Raw genomic sequence first — 12,862 nt, forward strand, 5'->3', positions numbered from 1 at the left:
ACTCTGAAATCAACCCGACGACCCGCTCCTGTTTCTGCATCCCAGACTTCACAACCTCGGCCTGTGCCCTACGAATAGCATCTAACACCGGAGTCATCACCGTCAATCTCAAACATACGTCCCGCAATGGAGTACCCTCCGCCCTACGACTCAATGCATCGGCTACCACATTAGCCTTGCCTGGGTGGTATAGGATCTCACAGTCATAATCCTTAACCACATCTAACCATCTCCTCTGACGCATGTTTAGGTTGGGTTGATCCATCAAATACTTCAAACTCTTATGGTCCGTGTATATGGTACAACGAACCCCGTACAGGTAGTGACGCCAAATTTTGAGGGCGAACACTACTGCCCCCAACTCTAAGTCATGCGTGGGGTATCTTGCTTCGTGAGGCTTCAGCTGCCTCGATGCATAGGCTATCACATGGCCCCTCTGCATCAACACCGCACCCAGTCCCGAAATCGATGCGTCGCAATATACGACAAAGTCCTCCATCCCTTCCGGAAGAGCCAGAACTGGTGCTTCGCACAGTCTCTGACGAAGTGTCTCGAAGGAAGTCTGCTGCTCGGGTCCCCATGAAAACGTAACACCCTTTCGGGTCAATTTGGTAAGTGGCACCGCGATCTTGGAGAAGTCCCTAATGAACCTTCGATAGTACCCTGCCAATCCAAGGAAACTCCTGATCTCCGCAGGTGACTTCGATGCCTCCCATCTCATTACCGCTTCCACCTTGGCCGGATCGACCAATATCCCTGCCTGATTTACAACGTGCCCCAGAAATTGAACCTCCCGTAACCAGAAGTCACATTTGGAGAATTTTGCATATAGCTTCTCCGACCTCAGTACCTCAAGGACCTCTCTCAAATGTCCCTCATGCTGCTCCCTAGATCGCGAATACACCAGAATATCGTCGATGAATACAATCACAGACCGATCCAGCATCGGCCTGCACACCCTGTTCATTAGATCCATGAACACTGCTGGGGCATTGGTGAGCCCAAAAGGCATCACCACGAACTTGTAGTGCCCATACCGCGTCCTAAAGGCTGTCTTCTGGACGTCCTCATCCCGCACTCTCACCTGATGGTACCCTGATCTCAAATCAATCTTGGAAAACCAAGATGCCCCTTGCAACTGATCAAATAGATCATCGATCCTCGGTAACGGATAGCGGTTCTTAACGGTCACCTTGTTCAGCTCCCGGTAATCGATACACATTCGGTGTGAACCATCCTTCTTTTTGACGAACAAAATCGGTGCTCCCCACGGCGAGCTACTCGGCCGAATAAATCCCTTCCCCAACAACTCTTGAAGTTGCGAGGACAATTCCTGCATCTCAGGAGGTGCAAGACGATAAGGCACCTTCGCAATAGGCGCAGCCCCTGGAACTAGATCGATACCGAACTCCACTTGTCTCGCAGGAGGTATTCCCGGCAAATCCTCGGGAAAAACATCTGGAAACTCGCGCACCACTGGAACCTCCTCCACCGTCTTCGGTCTCTTAGAACTCTCCCGCGTATCCATCACATATGCCACAAAGCCGTTACATCCCCGCTGTAGACATTGCCTCGCCCTAGCGGCCGAACAAAAAGCTGATCTCGAACGGGTACCCTCGCCGTACACCGTAAGAACTCCCCCACTAGGGTCTCGTATAGTCACCAACTGACGCTCGCAATCGATGACAGCGCTGAATCGGCTCAACCAGTCCATGCCTACGATGACACAGACATCACCCATCGCAATAGGAATTAGGTCAATCGGAAATGCGACCCCGAATATCTCTAGCACACATCCCCGAAGAACCTCCGTAGCACAAACCACCCTCTCAGCCGCAATGGAAACACTCAAAGGCCGACTTAACGGCTCACGACTAATGCCGATATGCTGACTAAAAGCTAACGATACAAACGATCTACTCGCACCCGAATCAAATAGTACTAGAGCAGGCATAGAGTTCACAAGGAAAGTACCTACACATATATTAACATAAGCATAACATTTCGACCTTAAATTAAATACATGAATGATAACATACCTGCCACAACATCGGGCGCAGCGCGGACCTCCTCCGCAGTCAGCTGAAAGACTCTCCCGCGAGCCCTCGGGGCCTCGACCTTCACCGGTCGGGTCTCAGTAGTCCGGGTAGTAGATGTAGCTCCCTGACGAAGTTGCGGGCACTCGGCCTTCCGATGGCCTGTCTGGTTGCAGTGAAAGCAAACCATAAACCCCTTAGGGCAATCCCTGGCAATATGTCCCTCTTTGCCACACTTGTAGCAACCACCAGCTCGACACGCCCCCTCGTGACTCTTGCCGCACTTCGCGCAAGTGCGACCCTTCGAACCTCCTCTCCTCGAATCAGCGAACTTAGTCCGCTTGGCTGCCGGCTGAGACTGGGCCGGCCGTCGATCCACCTGCCGAGACTCAGCCTCCTCCCTCACTTGAGTCTCTAACTCGATCTCACGCTTCCTGGCGTTCGCCTGAAGCTCAGTGAAAGTACGATAGGTGGAGTTTGACACAAACTCCCGGATCTCCCTCTTCAAAACACCCAAATAGCGGCTCATCCGCGACTGCTCCGTAGATACCAGCTCGGGGCAGAACATTGCCCTCTCATGAAACTTCCGTGTGATCACTGCCACGGAATCTGTACCCTGCTTAAGGGTCAAGAACTCCTGAATCAATCGCTCCCTCTCTACCGGGGGAACGTACTCCTCCCTGAACATCTCCGTAAACCTCTCCCATGTCACCGCCGAAATCTCTGCCTGAGTGAAGTTCGCTGTCACGAACTTCCACCAATCCTTCGCTCCCAGACGGAGCTGGTTCAAAGCGAACCGTACCCTCAAGTGCTCCGGGCATGAGCAAGTATAGAAACACCCCTCGATGTCGGCGACCCACCTCATAGCTGCAATCGGATCCTGCGTACCATCAAATTCAGGGGGTTTCGTATTGCTGAATTCCCTGAATAGTAATGAATCACCCCCTTGCGGCCTGGCAGCAGCCACCGCTGCGGTAGCGGCAGCAACTGCAGCTTCAGTAATTGCGGCGCACCGCTCCTCAAACTCCTCCATCAACGTGGTCTTAATAGACCCAAACATCTCCGGGATCTCGGCCCGGACCGCCGCAGCTACCTCTTCCTGAATAATCTGACGAATCTCCTCGTCACTCGCACCGCTCGAACTCGCCCCGTTGCGTGTGATAACCATGATGTCTCTGAAATACAACATAAAATCATCAGAGACTCCACCAAGTACAATTGTACTCGATACGCGCCCTACCCAGTCTCCGATTTCCAGGGATTCTTATTTGAGTCTTCCACTGATCCGGTGCCTTCGATAGTACGGGCCCAATACTACCGACCACACCGTATCAGTATTCGTCCCAAATCTTCCTCCCCAAAACCCGAATAATGAGTTCTTTACCTCTAGTATGCACTATCTACTTGCATGCTACCAAATATCTTATATAAGCAATCTCCCTAGACTACGGCATCACAAAACAGGCAATTCTAATCCTATCATGAATGCCTAGTCTTCTAGCATGCATAACAATTCAAAATTCAGTGCATAACATAACATCGTAAGGTATTCTGGGGATCTTTACCGTTCGGACGCTGGCTGCTCGTACACACTGTTCCACCCTTGTTTTACTGCCTTGCCCTTTATGAAATGTTACGTCCTTATCATTTAAAAAAAAAGTTTTTCCTCAAATCCTCGGTCTGAGTTCAGTTGCACCCGAAAGTACCCCCGAATCCCTCAAACCTAGGCTCTGATACCAATTGTAACATCTCAAATTTTCAAATAAATTTTTCATTAAAAACAAACATCATTATTCGACAAAAGGGTTTATTCCAAGTTTATTTCGAAATTTGTAAATAATAAATCTCCAGGATCTTCAACAGTGGCAGTGTGTACGCGTCACGCCGGCGCCTTCCCACGGTCATCACTAGTACCTGAAAAACATAAACACAACTAGTAAGCATAAATGCTTAGTGAGTTCCCCAGTATACAACTTACCCACATACGCCTTCCGGCCCGGACCTTCCGGTCCTCATAGCATTGCCTTCCGGCCCGTAATATAATCGCCTTCCGGCCCATAACATATCGCCTTCCGGCCCGTATATATTGCCTTCCGGCCCATAGTATTTCGCCTTCCGGCCCATAATAGTATAAAGCATAACACATATAGCATAACACACATAACACATAAGTCATACATCTTACCGTTCTTTCTGTCACATAAAGTCTCGCCTTCCGGCCCGTATAAGCATACATCACATATAAAGCATCTACCTCTCTAGACATAGCATAATATAACACATACGACCTTCCGGTCTCACAGTCAAACCCTTCCGGGTGAAGTATAGTGAGAAGACTCACCTCGTAGTATGCAAGCTATAAACCCTTCGAGCTACTCGCACTCGATCCGCTAATCCGCAGGTTCCCTATAATACCACATACCTCTATTAATGATCTTATCAAACAAGACAACTGACCCTACTAAGTTACATACAGGTCAACGGTCAATCTTGACCAGACTCGTCGAGTCTAAAGGGTAACTCGACGAGTATAGACACCCTGACACTACTCGCCGAGTCTGAAGAACGACTCGACGAGTTCCTGTAGATCTTCAAGCTACTCGCCGAGTCTGAAGAACAACTCGACGAGTTCCAACAGGTCTTCAAGATACTCGCCGAGTCTGAAGAACAACTCGGCGAGTCCTAGTGAATCTTCAAGCTACTCGCCAAGTCTGATCCTTGGACTCGGCGAGTCCTCGCCATGCAGCCAATCCGCTGCCTCCTGTATTTCGCACGATTCCAATATATATAGATATGGGACTTCCTGGACCTTCACATATACTATTACAGGGGTTTTTAACACCTATAATAACAATATAATCTAACAAATCCTTAAATGGGTTTCCTAAACCCTAACTCGCATACAACGTAAAAGTTACAGATTTCGATCCGAAAATTACCTGGAAACGTGTTCCCTGTGTCTCCAAACCTCCAGTACTCGTTTCCTTTGATCACCACCTTGCTCCTCCTTGTCTAACAACCTCTTCAAGCCTTCTCAAATCCTCTCTCTTGCTTCAGATGCTCACACACTCCCAAGAGATCTTCAACCGGCCAAAAGACGCGACATGACGGCCATAAGATCGTTATATACGATCAGAAAATGAAACGGCTAGGGTTCAGCTGAAACAGCGTCGACTCGCCGAGTCCTTACTTGGACTCGTCGAGTCCAGTCGCGTATCTGCGACTGCGACCAAGACATGACCCTACTCGGCGAGTCATGCACCTACTCGCCGAGTTCCCTCTAAAATGTGCCCAAAAATAATTTAAAGAAATACCTGGATTTCCGGGCTGTTACATTTTTAAAACTGATACTGCTATTTTCGTTAATTATGTTGATTGTTTGAACAATGTCTCTTTGAAAACTGATATTGCTGTTGTTTCTAATATTTGTGATGATGTGCTTGTGAATTCCAATATTAATAGACCTGTTGTTAATAAATATAAGCCACCAAAACAAGCCAAATAGACTGCCAACTGTAAGTGTTCATGTGGACACAATCTGTACATGCAACCATGGACAAGCGGTAACAGCTTTTATGTGAAGAAACAAACATGTTTCCATTGTGGAACACCTGGACACATTGCCAGAAACTACCCAAATCGTGCATATGTTCCTTACTATGCACAAGGTAGGATGAACATATCACGAGGAAGATCACTCAAAAGATATTCCTAGAGGTCACATTCCAATGATGGTGATTAGAATGTCAAAAAGGACAAAAATCAGTATGTCAAATGAAATAAGGACAAAAAGTTTTTAAAACAAAATTCAAGAGATAATTTGGCGAATCAGAAATTGGTCAAACCAAGATCGGTGTCACCAAAAGTCATCTCATGGGTCATCATTTAACCAAAGATGGATACCCAAAAGATCAAACACAAAGGATAAAAAATTTTCAAAATCTAATGTCAAAGGCCACATCAGTGTCAGTAATAAAACTATTAAGCCTGATTATAGATGGGTGCCCAAAAGTCCTACGGCCTAATCACCTCACCGTCCTTTAGATTCATCAAGTGCATTATTTGATTCAAAGGATATGGTATGGCAAGAAGTTTCGTGTGTAGATGGAAATGGTCAACCCAATGTCACTATGGACTAGGTTCCCAAATCTAACTAATCTCGCACATTGTGTAGGAATAGCTATGGAGGAATATCATTAGACCTTGGTATGTTGATAGTGGTTGTTCCAGGCACATGACATGAGACATCTCTCAACTGCATGACATTTAGAACTTTAATGGAGGGTATGTTTCCTTTGCAGGAGGAGAAGGAGGAAAAATCACTCAGAAGGGTATGTTTACTAACAGTGTTTTGAGCTTTGAAAATGTTAATTTTGCTCTGAAGTTGTAGCACAGTTTGCTAAGCGTCTCTCATATATGTGTCAAAGGTTTTTCAACTCATTTCACAAATAAGGAGTGTCTAATTTTGAAGCCTGGTATAATCATACCAGAGGATTAGATTTTGGTGAGATTTGAGCGTGAAGGGAATGATTACATCATCAACATGCATCACAACATTCCCGAGCAAGTCACATGTCTATTTTCAAAGGTCTTAGAACACAATGTTATGCTTTGACATCGTCGTTTCGGTCATGCAAACGTTAAGAACCCCACTCGTCTTGCTAAGAATGATATTGTTCGTGGTCTACCAATAAAGGACGTCATCACTTTTGAGAAATGTGTGACCTGTGCTCAAGACAAACATAATCGCAAGCCACACAAGCCCAAGCTGGTCAACACAATCAATACTACTCTCCAGCTGCTACATATGGATTTATTTGGTCTTGTAAATGTTCTAAGCATCAACAGGAACTCTTATTGCTTGGTTATAATTGATGATTACTCACGTTTCACCTAGGTCTTCTTCTTGTCTAATAAGAGTGAAACTACTGAACTTATCAAGAGGTTTATTGTGCTCATTGAAAATCAGACCAACGAGAAGGCGAAGGGGATTCAAAATGACAATGTGCTTTGAATTTCATGCTTGAACTCTTTGAACTTTTCAAACGTTTCTGACTTGTGCTTGATTAAGTAAATATACCCATATCTACTATAATCATCGGTGAAAGCCACGTAGAAGCGGTTCCCATCCTTTGTGGTGGATCTAAAGGGCCCACACACGTCGATGTGTATGAGATCCAATAAACCCTTACCCCTCTCACAAGTGCCAGTGAAGGGTGACTTGGTCATCTTTCCAAGTAAACAAGATTCGCACATGTCATCTTCCCTAAGGTCGAATGACTCCAACACTCCATCCTTTTGGAGTTGGGCTATGCGCTTCTTGTTGACATGTCCAAGACGAAAATGCCACAAAGATGCTTTATCCATACTATTGGAAGAATCCATACACAACACATCATTCCCTAGGTTATCTACAACCATAACAATTTCATAAATTACATTACAAGGCATTGCTTCAAAATATAAAACACCATTTAGATAAGCATAAATCAAACCATTCTCATTATTAAACGAATATCTAAATCCTTGTCTAAATAAATCATGAAAAGAAATGATGTTTCTTGCCATATCTGGCGAGTAGCAATAGTTATTTAAATCCAAATTCAATCCAGTACTAAGCACCAAAGAATACACTTCAATCTTGGTAATAGGCGACGATCTTCTGTTCCCCATGATTAGATTTATTCTTCCAAGCTCCACATCCCTATTTCTTCCTAGTCCCTGCAAATCTGAACAAATGTCGTAACCACACCTTGTATCAAGAACCCAAGAAATAGCATGAGATGAATCATTAGATTTAATTGTGTAAATACCTGCGAAAGATGGCTTGATCTTCCCATCCTTGATGGCTTGCAGATATTCCGGGTAGCTTCTCTTCCAATGCCCTATTTTGTGGCAATGATGACACTCTACCTCCTTTGGGTTTGGGTTGGGCTTAGCAACCTTGGTCCCACTAGAAGAGGAACCATCTTGGGACTTTCCCTTGCGGTGGTTCTTCAAATAAGCCTTCCTCTTCTTGCCCCTTCCCTGCCCAATAGCCAAAACAGGAGCAGCGGGTGGATTGGGAGTTAGTGCAACAGACTTGTCCTTGAGGTTGCTCTCAGCAGTCCTTAGGAGCCCTTGGAGTTTGCTTAGGGTGACCTCTTCTTTGTTCATGTGGTAGGTCATCCTAAATTGGTTGTAGCATGAGGGTAAGGAGTGAAGAACAATGTCGATAGCCAAATCTTCCCCAAAGTTGACATTCAACTTGCAAAGACGATCAACATACCTTCTCATCGAGAACATACTCTTTGTCCTTGTAACGCGCGATTGTGCGAATGTATCTTATCCATTCTCCAAAGTTTGATCCATCGAAAGTCACTTGTTGACAAAGGCTCATTAGCGTGAATGAGCTAGCAGCAGCGTTGTTTGCGTTAGACATCTACAAATAGAAAAGAACAAAGTTGATTAGAATTAAGTCCCTAATTAACACCCAAAATGAAAATTTAGGGCTAGGACCCAACAACATTATTTACACATTAGAAAAGGGATGTCGTGATCCAACATGCAAATAATTTGGAGGTAAGTGAATGATGATTCACTAATTCTTCACCATGAAAAACATAAGCTTAAGTTTTAAATGTATTGAGAATTCCTAGATTTCTTTGAGATTCATTGAACCTTTCAATGGCATGTTTAAATCTCGATATGCCCCTCTAGTTTGTGACTGAGATGCCGAGGATCACAAAGCGGGTGTGAATAACCATGCAAATCTACATGGTGCCTTCATTGTTACAATCACCTATTCGATGTGTCGGTAAACCACACACGCTCCACCGAACTATGATAAACAATGAATCACCCTTTGCCAACTTTGCTTAGAACCAATTAGTGTACCGGTTAACCACACACACTCCACTAACATCTTAACAAGGGTGCAAAGTGTAATTTCATGGGATTGCATCAATTCACTTTTCCTAAAGTAACTAAGATTGGAAATTTTATGAAACACGTTTAGTTACTTTATATAGATTCATTATACTTATTAATGAGAGGAGGTTTGCCCTATCCTACCTGTTCGGCTAACGACCCTCCACCAGTCAAGCAAGCGGTGGGTGTGAGTGTACACCCATTAAGCACCATTTTATAGGCAGCAACCTTATACCCACCTTATAGACCGGCTTCGTGAATGAGGCCTACTAACGGTAAGACTAACATTTTTAATCATACATACATATATATGTATATATATATATATATATATATATATATTAAGCTTGTAATAATATATTAGTATAGTGTTGAATTTTAAACTTGTAAAATTCTAGGGTTTGAAATTTAAATTATTCAAATTAAACTTTTAATCACAAAACTTAAATTTCAAAACTTGAGGAAAAATTTTAAACTTTTCAAAACATGAGGATCAAATAGAAAATAATATAAATCAACTAATTAGATTATCTCAATTTGATCTTATTCAATATTACTTGCAAGACAATTCACCAATTCAATTCAAATAATCAATTATTATCATATAAGGAAATTATTATTCAACTAATTGGTAATTATCTTTTGTTTGGTCAAGAATATACTCATATATATGATTAAAATCGGATTTTAATAACCCAAAACAGTTAAGGCAAGTATCCTCATGTAAAACAGCAAGAAATCCCGAAACTACCTCCTTCTGACGCTCGAACTCGCCGAGTTGGAGCTACTCGTCGAGTCCACAGTGGAACTCGCCGAGTTCATCAGGCAGAATCACAAAAATCGATTTTTTTTAAGCAACAAGCAATCAACCAATGCATCAATTCAATAGAAATCAATCAAAGCTCTGATACCACTGATGGGTTTGAGCCATAAGAACTTTCCTACGTGCACATGCAAACCCTAATGCTTGGATCTAGGTTTCTCTAATTGAACATGCATTGTATCCAAGACTTACAATTCTAGATCTAATGTAAACAATTGAATCTTATCATATGAAATCGGATCTAGAACAATACCTTGAGTTACTTTCTTGAAACTTCTTCTTCTTGGAGCTTAGAGTCACAATTGTCACTCCTCTAATGGCTTACAAACACCAACTAGCAAGAGGATGATCTTGAGAGAGAGAGGGGGTGAGAAATTGGCTCTAGGGTTTCTTGCCTTGCATGAATGCCGATTTCTCTCACCCAAGGGATCTATTTAAACTATGAGCTATTAGGGTTTCACCCTTAACCCTAATTGAATAACTTAGGCCCTAAGCAATCGAAGATCCTCCTAGATATTAGGCTTGGACTATTTTATGGTCTCATAACCCTAAAATCTATCCACCCTTATATCCATAAGGATACATAGCTCAAAACATAACTATCACACATTTGACAGTTTATGCCCCTTTATTCAGTTAACCTTTTTAAGTCACAAAATTAATTCTCAATCAATATATGACTTATATTAATCTAATAACATTATTATTCCTTTAATATATTATTCTCATAATATATTAAGAATAATATCTCTTCTCTCTTAACAAATCATCCTGTCAAGTTGTTATGGTGAAGGCAACCCAAAAGGACCATGCACAACCGGGTCAAGTACTTACCAAATATAGTTACAACCTTAGACACTAATCTAACATCCAGAACATTATTAGTCTACTAGAAAGCGAGGTTCAGACCAGAAGTCAAAGCGGAGATGTCAATGAGTGTCTTTACTCGTGCTTCATGTCAATAAGTGTCTACTTGTCTGAATCCACAAACGACCAAACAACTTTGTTGCGCACAATCACCCCGCTATCATCGTGCCTTGCGAGGTGCATCGCAATACAGTTAATTCCTTACCTGCGAAGAATGTATCTGTGAATACATTTGAGTCTCCGTACTTTTGCATGACCAAGAGATTGTCAAGACCCTGGGTGGGATGTTCATCGATATCTATTTCCCGGTTGGGTGAATCGCCCTAGTGCCATGATAATTCTTAAGTAAAGATAACTGACAAGACCAATTTTGACAATTTGTACGGTTTCAGACTTTCAATTCCGTAAATACGATAGTTCTTAGAAAGATATTGTCTAACTGACAGTTTTTACATTTTCATGCCTTCAATTCCTTGTGAAAGGCACATCGACATTAAAGTTTATTTTATTCGAGACTGTTATGAGTGTAAGCTCATTTGCTTGGAACAAATTCACGTTGATAATAATGTGGCGGATTTGCTCACCAAACCTTTCAGTAAGGCTCGTTTCGATATGCTTGTGGGTTTTCTGAAAATGATTAGTTTCGACGATTAATTTTTTATTTTTATTTTTATTCTTTATTTTGTTTGTTTAAATTTGCGCATTTATTTTACTTTCTTTCTTCCCTATGCACAAATTTAGGGGAGAAATAAAAAATCAAAAAAAAAATTATAAAATCAAAAATATCATAAAAATTATAAAATCAAAAGTTCCAAAAATATGTCTTCTTTCGTAAGTGTTATTGGGAAGTGATATGAAGTTTAGTGTTAGAGGGCAATATGAAATACGTGTAATGCACTGAAACTGAATTGTTTAGACTTTGTGTTCAATGTGCTGGTAGGCACGAAGGATTCAAAATGAAAGGATTAGACATTGTTGACAATGAAAGGACTTGATAGTGTTAACTCATCTGGACTTAGATAGTTACATTTGGACTGACCATACGACGCTTGGATAGATTAAGCAGTGAGATAAACAAGGGAGCCTGCGAGATACATTAAAGTTACTTATCATCTAGATTTGTGACTCAACACTTCTTCGACGTACGAACTGGTATCCTTAATTCTGGTGCTGATAGGGTGACTGGGGGGTTCTGATAAAGTAGGTCTGTGTGAAATTGTTTTTCTTTCTTATCCTCTATGCCAGTCATATGTTGCCCCTTCGCGTGATTAGAAGAGATCCGACATGGGATGCAACATATGCATCTCTATTTATACATCTCTCTATCTATCTATGTCAGTCATATGATGTCCCCTCTGCGTGATTGGAAGAGATCCGACCTGTGACACAACATATGCACCTTTCTATCTCTCTAACCCTCTATTTATGTTAGTCATATGTTGTCCCTCTGCGTGATTAGAAGAGATCCGACCTGGGATACAACATATGCATCTCTATATCTATCTTCTCTCTCAAATAATTGAACACTCACCTAAAGTAAAGAGCTCTTTGGAATTCCATGATTGCTAGGGTATGTCTTGAAGTGGGGAACACATTCTAGTGCGCTTAAAATTGAATTGGTTCATGACTAAAGGTTAACTGTAGATCTCGCTGCTGAATTTAAGGGGACAACAATATCCTTGGTCGTCGTTAGCAAAATTGTCTATTTAGGAATATAATTGCATTGTCTTGTCACTTATAATTTGTATAACTTGCAAATATCATTTGTGTTTAAGTGGACCACAATATTGGTGATTGACCAAAGCTATCCATGTAGGTGTGTGCTAAGAAACGATATTAAATTGTTTGACAAATTTTGATCCCCAAATGTTTAAAATTTAATTATTAAAATGTGTTTGTTTTATTTTATTTTATTTTTGTTTCTAAACCTTTATTTTATTTTATTTTATTTAGCATTTTATTTGCATTCATTTTAAAATTTTAAAATTTTATTTTATTACCAATTTTTTTTCAAAGAAACAAATTAAAGAAAATGAATTGTTAAATGAATTGGAGTCCACTGAATTCGGTGGCCCAAAGGGCCGAGAACCCATTTGGGGGTTTAAAAGGATTTTCCTCTTCATTTCATTCACCTCCACCAAATCAATTTTTTTCTCTCAAAACCCTAAGCGAAAACTCCTTGTTCACTGTTCATCTTTTCATCCTAAAATCATCATTTTTTCTTGAT

The sequence above is a fragment of the Lactuca sativa genome, chromosome 3 (genome assembly GCF_002870075.4).
Source record: "Lactuca sativa cultivar Salinas chromosome 3, Lsat_Salinas_v11, whole genome shotgun sequence".
NCBI classification, from domain to species: domain Eukaryota; kingdom Viridiplantae; phylum Streptophyta; class Magnoliopsida; order Asterales; family Asteraceae; genus Lactuca; species Lactuca sativa.